The sequence below is a fragment of the Ovis canadensis genome, chromosome 18, assembly GCF_042477335.2.
Source record: "Ovis canadensis isolate MfBH-ARS-UI-01 breed Bighorn chromosome 18, ARS-UI_OviCan_v2, whole genome shotgun sequence".
Taxonomy (NCBI): Eukaryota; Metazoa; Chordata; class Mammalia; order Artiodactyla; family Bovidae; genus Ovis; species Ovis canadensis.
The window spans coordinates 38,183,751-38,198,768 of record NC_091262.1 but is presented as its reverse complement, the minus strand read 5'-3'; the positions used below and the strand labels follow the sequence as shown (position 1 = coordinate 38,198,768).

Sequence of the window (15,018 nt, the reverse complement as noted above, 5' to 3'; positions counted from 1 at the left end):
CGATTCATGGGGTAGCAAAGAGTCGGACACGACTGAGCAACTGAACTGAACGTCACGTTTCTTGAAGGTTCTCATTAGTAAAGTACACAGTAAACGTGTAAATAAGTGACAAACACTGACGGGGCTGATACTTTAGATGGGCACTCAAGGAAGCCTTCTGAGAAAGGGACAAGTGACCTGACACTGGACTATTCATTCTTTTAAACTGTTCTACAAACGCACACGCTTTCTGTAATATACAGGTGACAGCTTCAATCCGTGCTGTGCCTTGTTTACTTGTTTGAGCTGTGCAGACTCCTCACCGCGGCACACAGGCTCCTCTGGCTGTGACGCGCAGGCTCCACAGCACACGGGCTCAGGAGTTGCGGAGCACGCGCTTAGCTGTGGTATGTGGGATCTCAGTTCCCCAACCAGAGATGGAACCCGGGCTCCTTGCATTGGGAGTGCAGAGTCTTAAGCACCGAACCACCAGGGAAGTCCCAAGAATTCATTTCTGTCTCCTGGGGATGAAGGCAGAGTGTCCTGCACAGAAGGAACAGCAAAGACAGGAAACACCTGACTCCAGGACAGGGAGGGGCATCAGGGCCAGAGGGAGGCAGCACCAAGGGCACGGGGGGCGGCCCTTCTACAGACACACGTGACCTCCACGCACTGTGTCCATTTGTACCTACATTTTAGGCAATTCCAGTTTTGACCACACCAGTCACATCAACCTTAGGGAAGACAGCATACAGGCCTTGAGATGGACTAGACCAAAAACCTCCCTGAGCATTGCTTCTGCCATTAAATTATCCTGCAGTGATTCGAATACTATGGAGAAGGATTTAGCAGAAGTAAAAAAAAAATTTTTTTAATTAAAAAAAATACAAAACCCTAATATAGCAGGCATTTTAGGTCAGTTCTCACAGTATTTAAGAATCAGCATTTCTGTGTCTTTTCTGCAGAAAGTCAAAGCTTACAGAGGGGCTGAGATCCTTAGTTAGCCAATTTAAACACAAAAAGCCAATTCTGGGCTCAGAGCACCAGTATCAAGGGGGGCCCATCTAGTGTGGAGCAAGCCAACACTGAACATAACCCAGGAGCCTGTCCATTCTTCCTCCCGGAAACCATGGCAGATCCCTGTCCTCTCTTCCTTGAGCCCCGATGGAATGAAGGTCACTGATAACAGAAACTATCTGACACTCGCATCTAACCCACGTCCCACCCTAACCTCCCAGAGGAGCAGGAGGAAGCCCGGGGAGTGACAGCCCAGTTCACGGTCACCAGACGCAGCACGGGGGGCCACTTCTCCTCCCTCTCTGCTCACTTGTTAACATCTCCCTATAAAAAATACAAATATTCACCCAGCTATAAAGTTGACATGTTTAAAGCCTGGACCCTAAAGAGGTCGCCAGGCAATCCCAAAGTGGTCAAATTCCTCCAGCAGTGGGCTTGCTCTCCTTCATTGTTGTTGCTGTTTTGTAGGTTTTTGTTTGTTTGGTTTTGCCTCATGGCTTGTGGGACCTTACTTCCTGATCAGGGATTGAACTCAGGGCTCTCAGCGCAGAGTCCTAACCACTGAAGAGCCAGGGAATGCCCTCCTTTTGTATTTCTAATTGCTTTGCATTGCCAGTGCTCAACCAGGTAGCGCACATAAACCTAGAAATCATATTTGCAAAATGTTTTTCTACACATATAAATATATGCACAAACATAAAAGTACAAAGACGAGGTGGGGTGGGGGCCGGCCGAGCTGACCACGCAGCGCCCGGCGCGGCGGCACTGCAGCCCGGGGCAGCGGACGCCTGGGACGTGCGCTGCCTCGATCGCGCCCGAGAAGTTTTCTGAGTTTCTGGGAAGGCCTGGTATCTCCAAAGGAACAGTTTCTGGTAGAAGTCTGGAGGTCTGATTCAAGAAAAAGTAATCCAGGATAGCCAATGAACTGAGGACAAGAAGGTTTCCAATCAGCCCCTGCTATGTGGATATTTGTTAGCAATGACTGATGTGGAAACTACAAATGCACATTTTATTGCTTCAGGAAGAACGGGTAGAAGAAATGCAATACATGATATCCTGGTTTCCTCTGCAAGTGGCAACAGCAATGAATTAGCCTTGAAATTAGCAGGTCTTGATATCAACAAGACAGAAGGGGAAGAAGATGCACAGCGAAATTCAACAGAACAAAGTGGGGAAGCCCAGGGAGAAGCAGCAAAATCTGAAAGTTAACACTCCACTTTGACCTTCTTCAACACCTGACGATGTCTCCAATCTCCAGACCTGGCTGGAATGCATTTATTTCCAAGAGTGAAAAGGGGAAGAAGAAAATGGCTGTACTGCTTTGCAGGAACCTGCTTGTTATGTTAAAAGTGGGGGCAGAGGCTGTGGCGGCAGACAGACTTTTCTCTACCTCTGGCATTAGCAATGGTTGAAATCATGTGGCTTGTGTTTGGATGTCATTTTTGTACGGATCCTTTCACTTGACCATATGATGAAATGCTTGTAGAGAGTAGCAGTGATCTAGATGATGATTCTTCCTGTAGCATCTGGCCCCTCACAATGTCAGAGGATTTAATTGTGTCTAATAGCAAAGGGTTGGTTGAATCCCAGAGTTTAAATATCTCTGGCCTGAGTATTCACCCAGTAAAAGAACCATCCAGAAAGTACTGTTTTTAGCATCATGTATCTGTGTGTTCCTGCTTTGTTATTTACACTGTTTTGTATTGTACAGTATAGATGCTCAGCACTGCCCCCCTTCTTCGATTGCTTATGAAAAACAAAAATGATGCACATTACTGTGAATTTTTATACCACTCATTTTTTAAAGGGCTGCCTAAAAATTCTGCTCCATAGCGTGGTGGTGTACACAAGATAGGACACACTTTTTTTTTTTTAAAACAATCTATCCCCTTAATTCACTGCTGATGAATTAAGTCTAACAGATTCATCAGGACTCCTTTGCTTATTATACAGACATTTGAAAATATCCATTAATGTGAATATTACCTGAATTCAGTCTGTTTGGTGTCTGCATAGACCAGAGTTCAGTCTGCAAATTTTGTCTTATTCCCAAATGGGGAACTTTTTCCGACTAATATTTTTATTTCCAATTGTGAGAATTTTTGAGAACTGGGGATATGGGAAAGAGAATAGAAAATAATCCTAAGCACTGGAAATATTTTCTTCTCTGGAATCAAATTTCTTACAGTGCTGTATGATACTACTAACATTTGGAGGACAGCTTATCTCCATGGAGCTGAAAAAGATGGAGAAAATGACCTTGCAATCATGTGGACACCAATCACAAAAGTAAAGCCCTTGTGTTGTATTTTTCATGTCTTTTTTCAGCCCTATCAGATCCAAATGTTATTACGCACTTTTTAATGTTTGTAAACTTTTACTAATAATTAGTGTGAATTGCAATCTGATACAATAATAATCATCATTAGAAGCTGACAAAATCCTTATTAATACTGTTGATGGCCTCTGCTGTGTTTTGACATCGTGGTTCTTAAATGGAAAGTTTCTATGAGCTGTGTAATCACTCTGGTCAGTATTATGAAATCATTTCTCAGTGGTAATAAATAAGGCACCAGTGATAAAAAAAATAAAATAAAAGTACAAAGACATACAAGATGTTTGCACTTTAATGATGTATATCACAAGTTACGGGGCCTCCCTGGTGGATCAGTCAGTAAAGAGTCTGCCTGCAGTGCAGGAGATCCAGGCCTCCCTGGGTAGGGAAGAGCCCCTGGAGAAGGAAAAGGCAATCCATTCCAGTATTCTTGCCCGGAGAAACCCCATGGACAGAAGAGCCTGGTGGGCTACAGTCCATAGGGTCGCAAAGAGTTGGACATGACTCAGTGACTAACACTTTCATTATAAGTTACATCATTAAATGCATGCATATTAACATGAATGACAGATTTCAAACAAATACACATAAAAACTAGAAGCCTATTAGGAGTGTGTCCTGAACTGAAAGACTGAGGTCCTCAGTCAGGGCACAGCAGAGCCTGTCTCACTTTCTTCATAAACATGTTAATACTTTCCTGAGTTCAGCAGGCCCTCTTGAATGGTCTCTTTTGTCACTCTTTGCCCCAGCATTTCCAAGGCATCCATCAGGGTGTTGACTGAGGTCCTCTGTCCCTTCTTGGTGACTGGCAGTATTTCACACAAGGCATCTGGAGAGACCCAGGCCTATTCTCTGCCCACAAGGATCTCATTTCATGTGAGGCCCAACTGCCTCAGGAGCGAATCACAGAAGTCACAAGGAAAAGATAGCTGCAAAGTCACTGAAGAATAGCTTCAGGCCTAGGTTGGGGGAAAGTCACAGAGACAGAGTTGGAACAGGCTTTCACAAAGGCAGAGGACCCTCAATTCAGGCCTTCACTTCAGGATGGGAACCCGAGGAGCTCCCCCTGCTGGTAAGCCTGCTGCTCTGTGCCCCTGACCTGCTTCCCAGCAGCAGAGAAACAAGCCACACGGGCACTGGGCATTGGACTTCGCCAGCACCCAGAGCAGCTGGGGGCAGTCCAGGTCAGCAGAGAGTCCTGCCCTAAGCAGGGGTTGAGGGCCCATCTGGAAGAGGAGACTGCTGTCACAGAGGAGAAGGCATCTGTGATAGGAGACAGAGGGTGGGACAGCAAGGGGCAACAGACCTCAGAGGAGGGCACCTGCCTTTCTCAGGAGGGTGAGGCCCCCTGGCTGCCCCCTCTGCACTGGGGACAAAGCCGAGGCCTGGAGGGAGGAAGGTCTCCGGCCTCACACCCCGCTCGGCCTCACTGCCTGACGCTGTGGTAGAGCTGGATGGGGACAGACTCTGAGCAAGAATTTAATCATAAAATGGAGCAACCACCACCCGCCTCATGGACTGTGCTGCGGATTCAGTGCCATGTGTGTGAAATGCTGTGCACACCACCATCCACAGTACATAAGGAGGGCACCCAACACAAGTTTATATTCTCTAACAGTTACACTGAAAACATGAAAAATAACAATACTAGTTTTCATAAAATATGGTACTAATTCAAAGTATTCTAAAAAATTTCATTTCAATATGTAATATAGATAGCTAATGGGAAGTTGCTTTATAACAGAGAGCTCAATCTGGTGCTGTGTGATAACCTAAGGGAGGTGGGATGGGGGCGTTGGAATGAGGCTCAAGAGGGAGGGGATATATGTGTACCTATGGCTGGTTCATGTTGCTGTACAGCAGAAACAAGCACAGCATTGTGAAGCAATTATCCTCCAATTAAAAGTAAGTTAAAAATTTTTTTCACTGCAATATGTAGTTGCTCAGTTGTGTGTCTGACTGTGACTTCATGGACTGTGGCTGGTCAGGCATCTCTGTCCATGAGATTCTCCAGGCAAGAATACTGGAGTGGGTTGCCATTCCCTTCTCCAGGGGATCTTCCTGACCCCAGGACTGAACCCTGTTCTCTTGCATTACAGGCAAATTTTTTACCATCTGAACCGCCAGGGAAGCCCCTCAACATGTAATCAATGTACAAAAAAAAAAAAAAAGACAACCTGTTAAGGAGACAAATTACAGTCCTTTTTTCTACCAACTCCTTGAACTACAGTATCGAGTTATATACTACAGCTCATCAGGTTTAGCCACAGTTCAGGTGCTCCATGGGCCTTCCCAGGCGGTGCCAGTGGTAAAGAACCTGCTTGCTAATGCAGGAGATGTAAGATGTGGGTTTGATCCCTGGGTTGGAATGATCCCTCGAGGAGGGCATGGTAACCCACTCCAGTATTCTTGCCTGGAGAATCCCATGGACTAAGGAGCCTGGCAGGCTACAGTCCATGGGGTTGCAAAGAGTTGGACATGATTCAAGAGACTTCGAATGCATGGACAGGGGCTCCACAGCCTCCCTGGGCCAGTGGGTGCCCTGCTGGACAGCACAACCTCTCAGATGTCTCAGAGCGGGTCAACCCGGCCCTGAGCAACCAGGGAGGAGAGAGGATGGTGGAGGAGGGAAGGACAGGGAGGTGATGGGGGCCACTGTTAGAGGACAGAGGGGTGCAGGGTGGGAAAAAGAGGAGGGGGGAGGGAGGGAATTAGAGTCCTGATGGTTCAGGGACAAGCCATCCCCTCTCTGAGTTGCCCTAACAGCTATGGAGATAGAAATTAGGACAGTGTCCCTCCTCCCTCCACTCCTGATCCACTGCCCAGGAACAAAACACTCACTGTGAGTGGCGTCTGTTGGAACCAGCAGCCATCTTCTCCGCTGAGATCCTTCAGGTGCTGCTGGTTCCTGTAAAACACAATGGAGAGCAGCCTTGGTCTTAACCGGGAGTCCTAGATTACAGAACTGAGCCTAGTAAACATTGTTCTGAAATTCTGGCAGATGCAGCCATAAGCAAAACAAAACCCATGCAGGATCTTTGAAGGGAGCGAACAAAAGGGTCATTATTTTATATATGATTGTATTCTTATAAAATCTAATGGTTCAACAATAATACTTAAATGTGAATGTGTGGAAGGATGAATGTTAAAAATGATGACAATAAATTCTATAATGAGATATGAGTTGGATAAACTCATAAGGTTATAGAACATTGTAATACAAAGACACAGCCTCAACAAGAAATGAGCAATTTACCAAAGAAAAACACACATGGAGTTGAGGTATTATAAAACTCTTAAGTTAAAATGCTAACTTTTTTCATAAGAAAAATATAGAATAGCTAAAAGATCTCAATTCCTCCTAGATTAATTTATAAATTAAGGTAATACTCAAAAACATCCAAGCTATTGAAATGATATGACTCCAAACTGTAAATGTCTCTGTGTGTGTGTGTGTAAACATATAATCTATATAGACGTTTAGTCACTCAGTCATGTCTGACTCTTTGCGACCCCCTGGACTGTAGCCTGCTGGGCTCCTCTGTCCATGGCGATTCTCCAGGCAAGAATACTGGAGTGTATATATATACACACACACACACATATACATAGTGAAAATACTTCTACATGTTGACAAAAATTTTACTTCAAGTAGATTCAACTTAATAATACTTTCAAAAAAATGTGAAATTCCTACTATGATGAGGAATGGCTTAAAAGTATGTAACAGTCACACAGAAAAATATTACGCAGCTCTGACTCCATCACTGGGTCAGTCATGGGAGGAGTGATCACCCTTCGGTTGCCCTGGTCTAGACGCGGGATGTGGTGACAAGACAGATGATAAACAGCATCAGAGCTGCCGGTGGACCAGAACAGGGGGTGGGGCGCCCTCCCCTCCATGCCCTGGTCTCCCTCCATCACCACCTCCCCAGAGGAGAGGAGACCTGACCCATTGCCGCTCCCTGTCTCTACCACAGTCCCAAGCAAGCGGAAGTGCCAGAGCCCCACACTCACCAACAGACAGCCTGCCTGCTGCATCTCGGGACTAGGGGTTATCCTGTCAGCTTCTCTTCCTGCCAAGGGACCAGAATGGAAAGTGAATCTCCATGGGTCAGCCTGTTGTTGTGTGCATGGGCCAGAGCCCCAGACACTCTTGGGGGACATAAGCGCCAGAAAAGGGCCTTGAGAAAGCAAGGCACTGACCCAGGAGTCACAAACCCACAAACCCTTACAGCTTCTGGGGGGACACAGTGGGTTCTGCCTTACCACCTACTCCTGTGCTGTGTCCCCCAGGTGGGCAGAGACTCAGCACATCTGGGCTCTGCTGATGGCACCCAGACTCTGGTGTGATGCTAAGGGGAACTGAGTACCCCTGCCTGACACCCCCCACGCCCCGGGGCTGCAGAGTGAGGGTGTCTCAAACAGTAAGGACAGGGCCAGCGCTGCCAAGCAGCCTTAGGCCAGCTCTCAGCAGGCCAGTCTCCCTCCTACATTCAGCCTAGAGCCCTCAGGCCAGTTGAGGGAGTCAGGGAAAACAGCATAGGACAAACCGAGGACCACGTCCACCCTGGGCCTTGTTGTGGGGCGGAAGCTGTTACTGAGGGTCTGATGCGGCCAGATGCTGGAGAAACCGATCACCTTGTGCCAGCACTCATCAGAGCCCTAGAAGAAAGAGACAGCCACTGAGTGGTGGGGAGGGCCCTCTTGCCGCACCTCCCTTCCTAGGGACAGGGTGCAGGCTGGGGGCTCAGACGCTGAACAAAGAGCCCCGGGCCTGTGACTGCAAGCGGGACATTCTGAGTCCGGAGAACCCTCGGGGAGGAGACGAGAAGGGAGAAAATGAAGTAAAATGAAACCCATGTAAAATCTCTGTGCAGTGCTACTGAACCACCCTCTTCTCCTGCCTCCTCCCACCAGACTCGGCCAGGGGGAAGAGGGGACCGTCAGCTGAGTTGGGGGCCCGATGTGATCACGGTTTTGTAGGACCAGGTGAAGTGGGAAGGGTTTCCTGGGGAACAAGATCAGAGACAAGCCAGGAGGAACAGGAGGATTGGGGAGATGGAGGAGGGAGCCAGCACCTCCTCCTTCCCTTCTAGAACCTTACCGTTAAAGAAGTACCATACCACACATCCGACTAGGACAATGGTGATTCCAGATACAATTCTAATCACCAGCCTTGAAGTGCCTGAGGAGGGAGAGGGAGTTCCTAGCTCTCCAGGAACTGGGGCCTCCCCATGGGCCAGGGTACCTGATTCTTGGTCCACACACTTGATGTTGCTCCAGGGGGTACAATGCGTGACCATGACCTTCCCATCAGGGCACCTGGGTACAGACACAGGGATGATCTAGGGGACCCATCAGGGACAGCTGGCTGGATGAGGAGAAAGAGGGGGCAGCCTCCCATCCTGGATCCCCTGACAAGACAGTGGAGGGGGGACAGGCTCTTGCTGTCTGCAGGGGAGGGTCCCCTCACTCCCCCTCACTGGGTGGGAGAAGGATCCAGGATCGTGTACTGTGGCCCCCAGGCTCCTACTGAGTGTTCAGAGCTGTCCTTCAGGAGCTCAGCTTCCTCTGCAAGGCCCGCCTGGCCTCCCTGGGCTGCATGCAAAGCTCTGTGACGAGGGGGAGGGTGCCTCGTCCAGGTCAAGATCAGAAGAGTGTGGGCACAAGTTTGACTCATCCTCCAGTCAAACTTGACTACGAGGCCCTCTCATCCACCTGTTGACTCTTCCTACCAATCTCAGCCAACACTGGAGCATCAGAGGATAGTGAATTACTACTGGCCCCTGAGTCCCCAATAGGAAAGATTCAGGTGCTACTGGGGAACAAGGGGCTGGGTGTGAGGCCTGTCGAGTTGGGTCCGGTTTTATAGGAACCTTGAAGGAGCACACACGTGGCCTCATCATGACTTCTGTCTGCTGTCAGCACTTCCGTCTTTCTAGGCCCCTCCCGAGGAGACGTGGGAAGGGGCCACTGAGAAAGCCATGCAGGACAAACAGTGGTGACCCCACAGGCACAAGGGAGCTCTGAGAGCTGGGAGGGGCTTCACAGAAGCAGGGGAGAGAAATGGGTACAAGGAAACTGGGGTGTCCTGTGGCTTGGAAGCCCCCCAGGCTCCTGTGTCTCACCTGGTGCTGCATTTTTGACAGAATTCAGGTGCATCTTCTCCACGGAAAGTGCCAGGTTTGCACTGACGCTCAGTGTCCTTGGTGGGGGTGCAGCGATTTTTTTCTTCTTCTCCTAGAGACCAAAAATAACGTTTTGAGGGTGTGTTTCCCTCATATGTCTCTCACCCCTTCTTCACCACTCAGATCTCCATCCACTCAGTTCAAGAAGTAATTCGGAGGGCTTCCTGGCTGGTCCAGTGGTTAAGAATCGCCTGTCAAAGCAGGGGACACAGGTTGCATCGCTGGTCTGGGAAGACCCCACATGTTGCGGGGCAGCTAAGCCTGGGAGCCACAGCTACTGCTCCTGTGCTCTAGGGCCTGTGCACCACGATGAGAAGCAGCACGGAGCAGCCCCCCTCACCACAACGAGAGAAAGCCCTTGTTCCGCAACAAAGACCCCAAACAGCCAAAAATAAATGCATTAATCTTTTTTTAAGTAATTTTGGGGTCATTTTCTGTGGCAACACACATAGACCATCCATAGAACAGCCACTGTTCACGTGTCACAACAGAGGCATACAAAAGGGACTGGGCATCATTACGGATTGCATCCGGGTTGGGAAGAAAAATGTTTTAGATCACAAATGAGGAGCAAGAAGTGGGGTGGGGTGAGGTGTAATCTGAGACGCTGTGGATGGAGAGGAACCCTTAGGTGATGTCCCAATGGGTGATGCCCTGCTGGAGAGGCAGAGGGACCTCAGGTCATGAAGGCTGAGAGAGGCTGAGACCCCAGAGCAAGGGCATGGCGCCCACAGGAGCCTGGCCCAGGATCAGACACATCACACAGCTCAAACCCAGCCCTGCCCCACTCCCCCAGGCCTTCTGCACTGTTACCATCCAGCCCCCTCCATCAAGGGACACGGTATTCTCCTCTTTCCAGCTGATGTTCTGAGGGACTTCCCTACCAGTTGGCATGCGTCATGCAAATAACTTCTGTTTTCATTTATTTTACTGACCTAAGACAAGCTGAAGACCTAGCTGGGATGGAAATCAGGTTTCTGACTCCTCGTCCCATTTAAATCCCATCTCATCACCCAGCACCCTAACTGCAGGCACAGGGGACCACAGGTTCTGTACCTGATTTGCAAGTCATGCAAGGTAGGCAAGAAGGGAGGGTGTTTGAATGATTGGTGTAGTCTGTCCCATCGGTGCACGGGGCACAACCTCCACTGGCTTCTCCCATATAGAATCCTGGAAAGGAAGGGAAAAGCTGGTGAGTAAACCCCACAGGATTCCCTGAGGCTGGCAGTGTGGCTGGGGAGGCCTCTTTTGGCCGTCTGTGGAATCCACAAGGGGAACTCTCCTCAACCGGGCTTTCATCTTTTGATTCTTCGTCTACCACATACCCTAGACCAGTACTGCCAACAGAAATATATGACAAGCCACACATCCAAGTCACATTCACAGCTGGCACATTAAACAGTGAAAAGAAAGGTCAGGGGCTTTCCTGGTGGCTCAGAGGGAAAGAATCTGCCTGCCTATGCAGAATACGTGGGTTCGATCCCTGGTCTGGGAAGATCCCACATGCTGCGGAGCAGCTGAGCCGGGTGTCACAACTCCTGAGCCTGGGCTCTGCAGCTCGGGAGCCACAACTACTGAGCACACCTGCTGCGACTCCTGAAGCCCATGCGCCCGAGAGCCTCTGCTCGGCAACAAGAGAAGCTTCCCCAGGGAGAATCTCAAGCACCGCAACTGGAGCGGAGGCCACACTCTCCACAACTAGAGAGAGCCCATGCAGCAGCAAAGCCTCAGCACAGCCAAAATCAACCCATAGACATGGAGACAAGGGTTGGAGACCAGTCTTAGAATCTACCTGGTAGACATAACTTCTGTTGGAGGCTCCCTTCCAGTGGCGCTGATGACTGCTGGGGAATTTCATCCTTCCTTACAGACATGGCTGAAGCAGGTTTGACCTATGGGGACAAAGCAGGGACAGGCATGAGTGGCTTCCACACTCTCACCCCTTCTAGGATCCACCCCACATTTCCTTGACCACTACCTGCAAAATGAAACAGAACTGGGACCTTTCTTCCCAGCTCTAAACTCTCATTCCTTTTACGTTTGTTCTTTGGCCTTTTGTGCTAGCAAGTAACTTTCACTTAAGTTTTTTCCCCTCTATTCTTTCCCCTTAAAATATGTTTATTCCAGAAAGTATGTGCTCAGATGTGTCCAACTCTTTGCGACCCCATGGACTGTAGCCCATCAGGCTCCTCTGTCCATGGGATATTCCCAGGAAGAATTTTGGAGTGAGTTGCCATTTCCTCCTCCAGGGGATCTTTCTGACCCAGAGATCAAACTTCAGTCTCTTGCATCTCCTGTGTTGGCAGGCTGGTTCTTTACCACTAGCACCACCTGGGACGCCCAGAAAGTATAGCCAAGGAAATTTTTTTTTATAAGAATACAGAAGCCACAGACATCCCCTTGATTAGAGAAGACATCCAGTATTTTGTGTCTTGACTTCTTCTATTTGACCACATGTGTGAGTACTCTCAGGCTCTCTCTCTCTTTCTTTCTCACATGTGCATGCACACACACACACACATTTTCACAAATGAGGGTTCTGCCATGCATACAATTTTTCATAATCAGGATATAGAATCACATATTGAGTAATGAAGTTGTGGTTTAATCCAACAAGCTGTCCCCAAAAGGAAGCTGTCAGTGCTCCACAAAATAGCAGAATTACATGGACAAAGAAGAAACAGCAATACAGGGTTTTCAGCCAAGTCTCTGTGCTAAAAATGACACAATGGAGCCAGTCTGAAATCACTGGGGTCTGAGGATTTGACCAGGATTAATGTGTTGATGATAGTGTTCTGATGTTCAGGATTGTATAGTCATTTGGGGGGAGACTGTCCTCATTTGTGGGAAATATACATTCAAGTGTCCAGTCATGGGATCTGTCATGTCAGCAGCTATGTTTCAGATGATATAGGAAACAAAGGGTTTTGTATAGTTTTGTAACTTTAATCTGAGAGTGATTTAAAGTAGAAAGTGACATTAAGAGGAAAAAAAAAGAAAGAAAAACAAAGTTAAAATGGAAACAGCTTATGTTTAGCCCAGTACAACTGCCTGGATCTAAACAAGATAAAGTGCAACCTGTTAAATACTTGGGGACAGCTAAGCTCATATGTGTCCCCTAATCATCCCTTCCGCAGTCTGGACCTCCTCTGAGTCACCCCAAATTGGTGGACTCTCCTTTCCCTGCCCTCACAATCCTGTGCCTTCCTTTCTTCCCTGGTTCTCCTCTCACAGACTCTCTCCCTCAATGTTTTGTTACGAACAGTTTCAAACATCGAACAAAGTTGTAAGATTCATTCACTAAACGCATATATGCTCATCATCTAAGTTCTGTAACTTAGGTGTATCACATACTTCTTTCTCTATCCAGCCCCCTCTGTCCATTCTAAGTGTCTTATTTTTATGATGAAATTCATATCTGCAACTCTTAATACATTGGCATTATGTCAGTAACTCGATCTCAATATTTCTTTACAGTTTATTTCAATGTTAAGATTTCCAAAGAAGGAAGTGCACAATCTTAAGGGTACCATTCAAAGAGCTTTTTTTTTTTTTTTTTTAATGCATACAGTTGGGAAATCCAAACCCTCTATCTAGATCATGGAAATGAGCTTGCTCCAAAACATTCCCTCATGCCCCTTCCTCAGTTATCCTAATCTCTGATGTGACTCCAAGAGGGAGTGGCCTTCATCATATGGAGGAAGGGCCCTTCTACCCTGATAAAATGAGACTTTTTTCAGACAGTAAAGAATCTGCCTGCAACACAGGAGACCCAGGTGCAATCCCTGTGTCAGGAAGATCCCCTGGAGAAGGAAATGGCAGTCCACTCCAGTATTCTTGCCTAGAGAATTCCATGGACAGGGGAGCCTGGCAGGCTACAGTCCATGGGGTCGCAAACTGTTGGGGCACGATTGAGCAACTCTCACCTTTTCATTACAGGGGGTTACGCGTCAGTTCAAATTATTTTTCTGCATCTGTTAAGCTGTTTAGTTTTTCTATATAGTTTTTCTCCATTACACTGGTTTGTGTGTGTTTTAACTTTTTAATTAGAGGATAGTTACTTTATTGCGATGTTTTCTGCTGTAGTTTTTAAAGATCTATTCATTTATTTTGGCTGTGCTGGGTTTTTGTTGCCGCACGCAGGCTTTCTCTAGTTGTGGCAAGTGGAGGATACTCTTGATTTTCCCGTGTGGGCTTCTCGTTGCAGTGGCTCCTCTTGTTGTGGAGCATAGACTCCAGGTGCACAGGCCTCAGGAGTGGCAGCCTGGGGGCTCAGTAGCTGTAGCACGTGGGCTCAGTGGCTCCCAGGCCTGTGGGATCCTCCCAGACCAGGGCATGAACGGGTATCTCTCACACTGCAAAAGTTTCTTAACCACTGGACCACCAGGGAAGCCTCTACACTGTTAATACAGTGAAAAACACTGATTGATTTTCAGATGGTAACCCAACACTTATTCCTGAGATTAACCCCATTTGGTCATGGTATGTTTTCTTCTTTCAATCTTCCTGAATTCAGTTTACTATTTGCTTTGTAAAGGATTTTGCCTCTGTTTTTAGGAAGGGTATTTAAAAGTATTTTTTCTTCTTTTCAACTGTTTCCGTTAGGTTTAGGTATTAGGGTTATGTTGGCCTTAGAAGAACTAGTGAAGAACTCCTGTTGTCTGAAAGAATTTGTGTAAAGATTTTTGTTAGTCCTTTTATTGTCTGTATTTTTGTGGCCTCCCCTGTGACCTAACCTGGGGTCTCCTGGTTATCCACTCCCAGTCTCAGCAATCTCATGGATCCTTGAAACAATCTACTGGAATGGAAGAATCAAAACCATGGCACTACGGTGCCCCATGTTTACTTCTTAGACTGGCACAGTGTTACAGTTCAGTGTGCAAGGGTGCAGGGAAATAGGGCACCCTTGTGGACTCCTGGTGTGAGTTAAAATGGCCCAGTCTTCTTTGGGAGAACAGCTTGTCATTATCTAGACAAAAGTGTAAAAGCATCTAACCCACTGACCCAGCAATTCCACTTCTAAGGAGTTACCCAACAGACAATGCGCATGGCTACACTGGATACTTGACAGGCACCCAGACCCATTCATCAAGTGGTGTTCAACTTGAGTCCTACCTATTACAAACCGATCGATAATTTAAAAGCTAATTCTATACTTCTTGTGAATACAAAATGCTGTTTCTTTCCAGATTTTTGGTACTAATTTGTTCAATGAAAGATGCACATTTTCACGATTCCTGTAACTTTGTCAGACCCTTAATGTTTTTTTCTTTGCACCTATAAACAACTTTGAAAAGAGCCTCAAACAATGCAAGAAAGCAGTGCCAAGTGTGCACATTTTTCCTCACTGTGAGTTTCTTAACAATGCACACTCAGGGACGGGGAAGCCTGGTGGGCTGCCGTCTATGGGGTCGCACAGAGTTGGACACGAGTGAAGCGACTTAGCAGCATTAGCAGCAGTGGTGAACCACACCCAGAGCCTCCAACTCCCCTCTG

The 15,018-nt window shown here is 47.5% G+C and overlaps 2 pseudogenes; one reads left to right on the top strand and one right to left on the bottom strand.

Annotated features, from left to right (window-relative positions):
• The first annotated feature begins 1,715 nt into the window (after positions 1-1,715).
• On the top strand, positions 1,716-2,860 carry LOC138423865 (cAMP-dependent protein kinase inhibitor alpha pseudogene; annotated as a pseudogene).
• Positions 2,861-3,975: 1,115 nt separating this feature from the next.
• On the bottom strand, positions 3,976-14,571 carry LOC138423759 (tumor necrosis factor receptor superfamily member 10B-like; annotated as a pseudogene).
• Between the last annotated feature and the right edge of the window lie 447 nt (positions 14,572-15,018).